This window comes from Argopecten irradians, chromosome 2 (genome assembly GCF_041381155.1).
Source record: "Argopecten irradians isolate NY chromosome 2, Ai_NY, whole genome shotgun sequence".
NCBI lineage: Eukaryota > Metazoa > Mollusca > Bivalvia > Pectinida > Pectinidae > Argopecten > Argopecten irradians.
In genome coordinates, this window is record NC_091135.1 from 6994462 (window position 1) to 7004481 (window position 10020).

General features: G+C 32.5%; 1 long non-coding RNA gene across 1 annotated transcript; it reads right to left on the bottom strand.

Annotated features, from left to right (window-relative positions):
- Window positions 1–7940: 7940 nt before the first annotated feature.
- LOC138314288 (uncharacterized) lies at window positions 7941–9924 on the bottom strand. Its single transcript, XR_011207351.1, has 2 exons — window positions 9687–9924; window positions 7941–9644 (listed from the first exon to the last, which is right to left on the bottom strand). It is a non-coding gene; the product is annotated as an uncharacterized lncRNA (long non-coding RNA).
- Between the last annotated feature and the right edge of the window lie 96 nt (window positions 9925–10020).

A 10020-nucleotide genomic window follows, 5' to 3' on the forward strand; every position in this document is an offset into this window, starting at 1 on the left:
AAGAAAATAAATTCTACGTTATCTTTGATATTATAGCGGGGGACCCATTTGTGTTGTAAATATGAACCTTATCAATTAACAATGAGGACAAAATGTCTACATATGTGTCATTACCACCATCAAAACCTATTAATATTAAATTCAGTATTTCATACCAGTGTTATTCGTCATTTTGCTGAACAAGAAGCTGCATACAAGTTTGAATATAATGCCTTTGTTTGATAAAGTATTCAATGCATGTATATTGAAATTGTATCAAATTCCAAACACTAATTATTGATGTGTATTCATGCATATAATGAAATTTGTGGTTAGAAAAAAAAATTAATTACAATGTTTATTAAAATGTACATCAAAATATAAATATCTAAGCATTTTTTGATAGTAAATATGGCTAAATGCGTGTAGATTCCTTTTGAAGTCGTGAATTAAACCACTTAAGTCAATAATGTTTCCCTTCAAAATTTGGGTATTCGGTATTAATTGTTCAACATGAGATTAGTGCAGTGTTAAACCTCTTCTTATAGTCAAATATAAAAATAAAAACTAAATAAGTTTCAACTTAAACCGTTTTATCAGTAAACGTAATTAAATGCTGAGCTAATAAATCCAAATATCATTAAATCACATCGTGCTTAGACAACGCATCCTTGAAATGCTTCAGAAAATAGGGAAAAATTCATTACACGTAAAAGAAAAGATAAAACCGTTCTATCCATGTAATTCGAAAAGTTATATAGCTCTTGTTGATATTTTGTGATTATAACTACAATGGAAATTTGCATCGTGTTAACGTATTCAGTTTTTGTTGATTAGTTTGAGTCGACAAAGCGTCTTTGTGCTGTCCCTGAGAGGTAAGATGATAGCTTAGAGTCACAAGGCCGACAGGTACAACCGAATGATGGAATAACAGGTAAGACCCATTCAGCGTAAACTGACAATAAATAAAACGGCATTTAGGCAGTGTTTATTTATTTCTCATAAGCCAGGTAAATAACGGAGAGTCAGAAAGAGAGCTTAATACAGTCAATAGTTTGCGTTTACCTGACTAAACAGCTACTTGACAATGACATGTATACTTTTTTTAGCAAGAGTGACAGTGAAACTATGCGAAGTAATAAGAAATCTGAAAGTTTGTTTTTCATCAAACTCAAATAATTTGAAATCTAATAAGTGTGAACTCGACTTTCTTCTCAACAAATAACAATAAAAAAATTAATAGGTTTTATTTCTTTTGTATTTTTATGTGATGGATAATAATAAGGAAATAATTATTAGTCAAATAACGAATATCTATGATTAAATCGCATAGAAACCGTTTTCTTAAATACTGACATACATTAATTTTTTAATGATATGCCATAAATAATTTTTCTTTTTACTTTATAATTATTATTATTTCATTTTTATTAATTTTGACAGCAGAATTTTTTGCATGTTAATAATGCCTTGGCTTCCGAAATATTATATTTAAACATTACTTGAACATAAAAAAATAATCGTAAAAATTGTTTATTTGTATATTAATTTAACATTACTTTAGCGATATCAACGATATAAATACAATATTATAGAAGGTACCTATTAGTATGTATCAAAAATACTAAAACCGCATACCCCATCCATCATTGTTGACAATATTGGACTATAGAAGGTCCCTTGACGCCTTTTTAGCCATTGAATTTTCCGCACTGTCGCGCAAAGAAATAATCTATGATGTATACAGGCGAGGGTGGCCTTTTATTGGCCTTGTGGATCCATGTAGATATAATGTGTATATATAAACCACAAAGTCTTCACCAGCTCTCTTCTCACCTTCCGTTTGTGTGAGTCTGTGTGTGGGCATGTCCTGCGGTACATATCGTACACCTGTAGGTCGATCATGTTGTATATACACCTCGAGACAGGTCCACAACTGTTTTAAATATGTCGTAATGTAGACTTTATAACGTTTAGTAATTTTCTGTAAAGAGGGTATCGACAATATCTTCAAGGCATACTTAACGCATGAAAAACCGTATGGCAACTCAATATGCATTTCTCTTCATAAAAGTCAGTTTTGTTGACTGTGTGTTGAATCTGTTATTGAAGAACAAGTGTGTCGAGGAAAAAATGATCGGAGCTATAATTTGATTATTGCCCAATAGTGATAATGCATACATGGACCTTTAGTGGATCTAAAATACCGTTGCCACGTATTGGAACAAAACGTTCTTAGAAACAATGAATAATACAAAAATATGTAAACAGAAATGTGTGCAAGTGTTTTGAAAAAGGTGTAATTCATGACAGTCGCATTAGGATTCAAGATGTAGAGATACTTAATTGGTCATTTTTTGTCGACCAAGGTAGCTTATTGCAACTTAGTCATACTGGCAAACTTAGAGCATTGGCGATACCAATATAGTAACGCATACTACTATCTAATTAAAAATGATAAATAATTAGTTAAATCAAGTTTTACAATATCATGACAATGTTCTTCTGGAAAGACTGACTCGATCGATTATCTTAATCGAATCTGCTTCGTAAAGCTACCAGGTTATCATATTAATCTCTATACTCGACACCAGTCAACGTTATTTAGAAAACGTTCTCTGCTGAATTGTGTTGCTAGATTATCCCCTGACTTGAAACAAAGGGTAAATCTCAAGACAAATACAATCTAGCAAAGTTTAGATTATAATACTAATATTCCTGAGACTGTTGTTAGCCATCAAAATAAATCCGTGTCTGTGGTTAGGTTCTTGTCAGTATGGCTGAAGAAGTAGACTGATCCTTCCAGTCAGAAGTTGACTACAACTCATAAGTGATACTGGTTTCCAAACGTACTGATCATAAGACGTTATCATATTTTTTTTCATCAAAATCTAGAAATAAGTCACATACATGTAATGCACCTATGGATTAAAAATGATGTTTTTTTTTCTTTTTCTATATTTCAATGTGACGAATCAGGGTTGGGGGATTCTTTCAAATCTTGTTCAGACTTAAGGTATATTTTGAAAGGATACTAAAATATATTAGTTTGGTTAATTAGATTACCGTCCTGTGTAAATCCAAGGTCATTTAAGCCTCGTTTTAAGGGTGATCAAAGAGTTCAAGTACGTTCCTTACACTTTGTAGAGAGGCGACATTTACCATTTTTCACTTAAATCGCATGTGCGACGGCATTTTTAGTCATATTAAGTTCATTTTGAATGTACATCTTTTCAAAGTTCGTTGTGGTGAAAATATAAAGCATTAAAGTGTGAAATTATAACAAAGGGGTCTTTTTATGATAATTTGTCAGTGTATTTAAATGAATTTGAATGTTTGGCAAGAAATGCTTGAAAAATAACAAATATTCTGATGGTACAAACATCAAGTACACTGCTTCTAATCTATATGGTGGTTTTAGATACAGTAACTTTTTTCTGAACTGAAAATTGTGAAAACGCAGTATTTTCAACTTCCAAATTTCGGGGGTTGGGGTGTCATATGCTGCTATTCTGAGCAATGATAGTGACTTAATCATATATTACTATTATTTTCTTAAATATAGCACTCATTTTGTCAATTATACAGTATTCATACCTATCAGATAATTAATTCGGAAAATATTACTTAGCTTGTCATTTAATGATCAAAACGGTGATATTTATGTCAAATCACATATTGTGTGAAATAGATATCATTGGTTTACAATAAATAAAATAAAGTACATTTCCATTAAAGTGAGGTTTTTTCAATTTCAACTTTGGTATGAACTCCTATTTCTAAAAATCTTTATTAGAAAAAAGTTAGTGATAAGAAAAGTTCGACTTCTAAGCAGAGACGATCCTTATGGACGGCCCCCGTGTGTGTAATGTGTTGCGATGAGTGGATGTCTGTATGTTTGGGAGACTGCGGTATATTTGTGTTGTGTCTCATTGTAACAGTGGAATTCTTATCCTTTTTATGTTGCTTTTATAGACTTTGTTGCGTCCGAGCAAAGGCCCGGAACATAACACAGACGCTTCGTAACAGAGGCGCGAGCGCTCAAATGAAGGCCAAACGGTGGTGTTAGGGGGGACGTTGGAAAGAACAAAGTCAGATAGGTAAAAAAAGGTCCTAAATTGAGTCGCCTTTTACAGGGCTATAATTACAGTTACAACGCCCTATACCTGCATATAGTATGACTGAAGTGGCATTCCAATACACTATACTGTAAAACCAACTTATTGTCATGGATACTTTATTTCGCGTTTTCATGTCAAACTACCTTTCGCGAGGATTGACTTTCGCGTCATATAGTTTTACTATACCTGCATTTCAAACATCTTGGCTGCTGTGGTTACATTTCGCAAAAAAAGCAAAATTTAATAGAAAGTGAAAAGATGTGGGTTTACAATACCCTGACTCGGATACTTCTCTCTATCAGCAATTCTAATGAAATTATCTGGTGATTTTGTCACCATTAAGTTCATTATATAGTTCTCCATCTCATTGAATATTGTGACTTGACTCCGAATTGCATGATTCTCAAAAAAATTGTTCCAATCTTGAGATGATTTTAACGATGTCTTTATACATATAGAATAATTATGATTAAATGAAAATATGAAATGAATAGTACAGTTTTTCAATTGGTGTACAAGACGAGAAACATGTAACACATTGAGAAAATCTTCAATGAGTCCACCAGCGCTATCTTATAAGGGCGTTTTATTGTAAAAAATATAAGCAATCATAGCGGCGATTTAATTCGAATTTGAAGTTCCGAGAGGAAAAGAAGTTCTTGGAAATTCTCATAAAATAAATAGAAATGCGATTAATTCGACACGCTTTCCAACTCGAGCTTCATAATTATTGTATAGAAATCCAATAACATTTCAATACGTTATCGTGATCTATGTAAAAATGAATTCAAACATTTAACAACATTGGTGTGAGACAGCAAACTTTCTGAAACTATAGAAATAAAGTTTTGTATCAATACAACTCCTTAGAGACTTACATAACTTATCTATAGATTAATGTCTTCATAAATAAGTTCAAATTAGACTTTGTGTTCAATTAAGTACATTGACATTGTTAATATATCTATAATTATCCTAACTTTACATTATCGCAATGTAGAAAGATAACAAAACTATCAAATAATAGTTTCTATATAATGGTTTAGGTTTGGCAACGAATACGTTAAATGGATGCCAGGAAATGATTGCAATGACATCGTTATTAAACAAAAACCACATGTGACTGGCATCAGTGCAATAATTGGTTCTTTCAGAGTTGTTAATATGTAATATCTTATTCATGAGATGGATGTCATACGAACGAATCTGATATATTTTGCATTACGAAGTAGCTAACTATTTCTTTGAGGCATGTGTCATGTGTGTATCGCCGCCGGGGCAATATGTGCTAAACTTCGAGTGTGCAGAAAACATATCTCCTGAAATAATTATTTGTGTATATATAAATGTACTTATCCTCTACTACACGCTGATAATTTCGGAATACATCGAATAACATTAAAAGTGCATGTGTACTTTTAACATGATATATGGGGGTTCCTAAGGGGAAATGGTGAATTCTAAATTAAAATTACATAAAGCTGAGCTGCTGTTTACTGCTAGCTTTAACAACGAATGATCTTAACAATCGCCGCATACCTATTTCATTATTATGTATATTGGTGCTTTTAAATCACACTATTGATTGACGATAAGTCAATATATTAATATTGAAGACGCAGCACTGCTGGATAATGTGCATGCTATGCCAAACCTAAATTGAGATTGTCATCAATTGTTTACAACGGCTTTCGTTCGATACAGATTCGCAAACCATTCATCACATATCTTATGTCTGACAATAGCATGTGCAGTGATAGTTTGTGCTACAAAATGGAAACATTTGCATTAATTGTATAACTTCAAATAATAAAAAACGTAATTTTGATTTGGGAATATGAACCCATCTGCTGATATATCATCACGATTTCCGTAACTTCATCCTAATCCTCCAAGGACAGAAGAACACTTTAAATGGATGTTCATAAAACTGCAATCAGTGAACTTGGGAAGCCATGGACATATATCCATCTCATGCATAATATCTTAATAATGAGACACAGTTTGCTGCTAATAAAAAATACCATGCATTCACTCTCGAAATGCAAAACAGAGATTTCTGGCAAAAATATAGCTAATAAAAACAACACAGTGGTCTTTGTGCTTTCACTTAATCATAACGGGGCAATTTTCAAATTGTTTAAAATTGCTTTTACGATTAGTAGTTATGGTACCAAAAAATCATCACGTATTTTATGAATTATGTTTTCGACCTTTGTGAGTCGTACCTGTCAATATGTAAGAATGTTTCTCTTCCATTTATGTTCGCGTATAACTGTGTGGAAAATAAGCCGGATCACTTGTGCTTAGCTCTACTATTACGTAACACAGTCAGAACTAACCAATAAAGCATGTGTTTGCTTCCAGGCCACACCAACTCACCATGGCGTCGAGTTAAAAGTGTTTAAGTTCAGAGATCAGACAACTGTAATAATTGATCGAGTCCTATTCGTTTTCTGTAGATAAATGTGTATTCCTACGCAGCCAGCAATGATAATGTCCTATCCTTTGTTCTAGTCTGTCGCTGGGTACCGTGATATCAGTAACCTTTTTCATGGAACAGTCTAATGAATCTGCTTGCAGTTTAGCACTAAATATCTCCAAACACATCTCCCTTCCCTATATGAAATAACGGGGATTGGCTTGCGTTTTTTATCAGATGGTGTGTAGCCAGCAAGACGGAAGTTTAGTTTTTTGTCTAAATCTGTAAAATAGTTTCCAGATAACCATTAGCGGCGGATTGTTCGCAGATCACACGTCGAAGTTAACCCTAAATAGGTGTAATAAGTTGTGATGATACTAAATGTGTATTCTGACATATCAAATTAATTTTCAGGAAAAGGAATTGATATCAGCTTTTAGCTTGTTTTCCCATCCTCGTTGTATGTATTGGTGTATAAGTATGTATATCTTTAAATAAAATATATTTAAACTAAACGAAAATTATTTATTTCATTTACAAATATCGTCATTTGCATTAGCAACAATTGGGAATGAGGAGAGTTTCAAGTTTGGAAAAGTCCTTATCTTCTGATACGAAACGATTTCCATGACTTGATATATTACTCAAGAAGGTAAAGTTGAAATGAAAACAACCTAGTCCCGATCTATACTTCTACATCATCCAAACTCAATAATGTGTCATATCATTAAATTAGGTGTATACTCTTCAGTGGAAGTGGGTAAACATGTGATTGATCAGAATGATAACAATTCTGATCCCAGAATTGATGACTAAGTCCGGCTAGCGTTACGACAGAGTGAATGGAATTCTTCTACTATCGCCTGTGTGGGCAACATATTAGAGTGTAACCATCTTTACATCGGAACGATTTTGTTAAATTGGCGGAATAATGGTTTAAAGAGTTGCAATGTAATTAATTTAAAAAATCATACAAATTTGTGTTTGGTATTCCCGCTAATGAGAAGCCCAGAAAACCGTGTTTTACAACGACCTATTTCCGAATGGATCTGTAGTTATGATGCTATTGCCATTTTTATCACGTCGTTCATAGTCTATTGAAAAATGAAATGAACTTTCTCTCTCTCTCTCTCTCTCTCTCTCTCTCGAGAAAATCTTATTGTGTTAGCACTATGACGAACACTACGGTAAAACGCTTGAGTATGGAATCGAGTGTTCTATTGTCTGACAAATGGTTGCAGCAATACCGAAAAACATTTGGTTACATCTTTCTTTTTCATCACAGTTCACGTCGGGAGCATGTATACATGTATATCGTAAACAACATCCGCCTTTTCCGTCTAACCAAGTTTTGATTAAAAATCCTTTAAAATATTACATATTAATATAATAAATAGATATAAATGATAAACAAAAGATTTTATTTTGAACTTGGCACCACAGCTTATTTTAATTACGTTTCTGTCATCAACATTACACTTGGTAACAATATTACACTGGAGTATCACATTGCACAAACATCACGTGACCTATATACAGCACATCAATCACGTGAAATATGCATCACGTGACGGAAAAGGTAATCGAGCTGGACGTCAACGTATCACTTAATATTTTATCACATGATAAAGAAATCAGGCGACAAAGAACATATCGGGGTATTGACAGTTATTAAACTAGGAAAGGAACACAAACAATTGGTAACAAAACATCACAATTTCAACATAATATTGAAATTAAGAAACGTAAAGATCACGTGACTTATCACGTGACGTAAACATGTTGCAAAGTATGTCTTAACATAAATATCAAATGAAAAACATCGCAAATAACATCAAAATACTCAGTACAAGTTTAAACATAAAATCAAATGTTACCATAAAAGTTTCTTGGTCCACATAATAGCTAAAAAGAGTATACGAGTGTGCAAACATAACCAAAATAGTTTGTATAGAGTTCATGACATGACAATCAACAGCGTATTTCGTAACATAAGCAATATTTTTGCATACAGCTGATTCTAGAAGCACTACTTGTGCAATTTCAATATAAAATGAAGCATGTAAAACAAGGCAAGAGTACATTTAAGATAACAAAATGACACTGTATCGTCTCATGTTACTTGCAAACATACGTTTCATTCAATACATACGTTAACTAAGTAAAGATGATTTAATCATTTATCCGAAATACACAGAAGTTTTGTTATAATTTTTACAACATTTATAATTATCAAAGTTTTATCAACTGTTTCCTCGGTCAAAAAGCTGACTGAGTTTAATGAACATATTTTCAGTGCGTGCATTTGATATTCACAACTTGTCATCTAAATATACAAAAAATATAAGAAAACATTTTTTTTAAATTTCGAATATGACTATTTATGGTTCAGATAGAGATACCACCCCATTACTGCAAAACATTAAATTCACATTCTAAAACCGCAGACCATTTTCCCTGTACCCAGGGTTGTTGTGGTTCTTTATCTATAAATAGCCATCACGGGTGGCATGTGTTCCATTTTATAGCACAACCATCGTTAAAATGCTCTAAAAAGGTACTTCAAAGAAAATTGATCTGTCTATAGCAATAAAAGAATTTTCGGAATGTGTACATGAGTGGTGAACAGGTGAATATGTTGTAAAGGTGGAAACCAAAAGGTCAGCGTATTTCTAGATAGCTGCATGATGCCGTAAGGCTTTCTGGTTATATCATAATAAAATTTTTAGCATAGACTTCAGAGCACTCTGTTTTAAATATGATGTACCTACCACGATGTATCTTAATGCAGTATACATAAAGGATGTTCACTTATCGTTCAATAACAAGCTGAATCCGATACACTTTCATTTCGCATGATTATTCCGAAATATTTCCATATTTCATTTCTTAATCCCCTTCTCTCAGGCAAAACAGCTGATTTGTTGATGAAATTTATTTATAGTCCATTTTATCTTGAAAAATATAGATTAACATATATCATGTAATCAATAATTACTCACGGTAGCTCGTGTTTACAAATGCATATTTGTTCGTGCGTTTTATAATCATTATTCATTTAGAACCAGATGACTTTGTAGTTGTCTTCAAACGAAAGTGTGTTATTGCATTGCAGTAAATATCTACTTGTAAAAGAGTTAATAATACACCATAGTTAACAATACACCATGGTAGCTCTCTCACTCTTCCTTTATGATCGTAAATAAAAAATAAAATGCAACAAAAATGTTTAAGAAATGCAACTTGAAAGGAAGCTATTCTACAAAATAAACGACAGAAATATATATTTATCGATATTAGAAAAGTATCAAAAGAAATATATGTTTAAACTTTCATCGGATCCGAGGTTATTTGTTTATAAAACCATTCATCCTCTGTCTTGTAAAATCGTAATGAATATATTTTAAGATGTATTAACCTTTGTACAAATGAATTTTGGAAAGATACTTTTAAAGCCTGGTATAAAGTGAACAGTTCCAAAGAAGTTAAAGATTTACA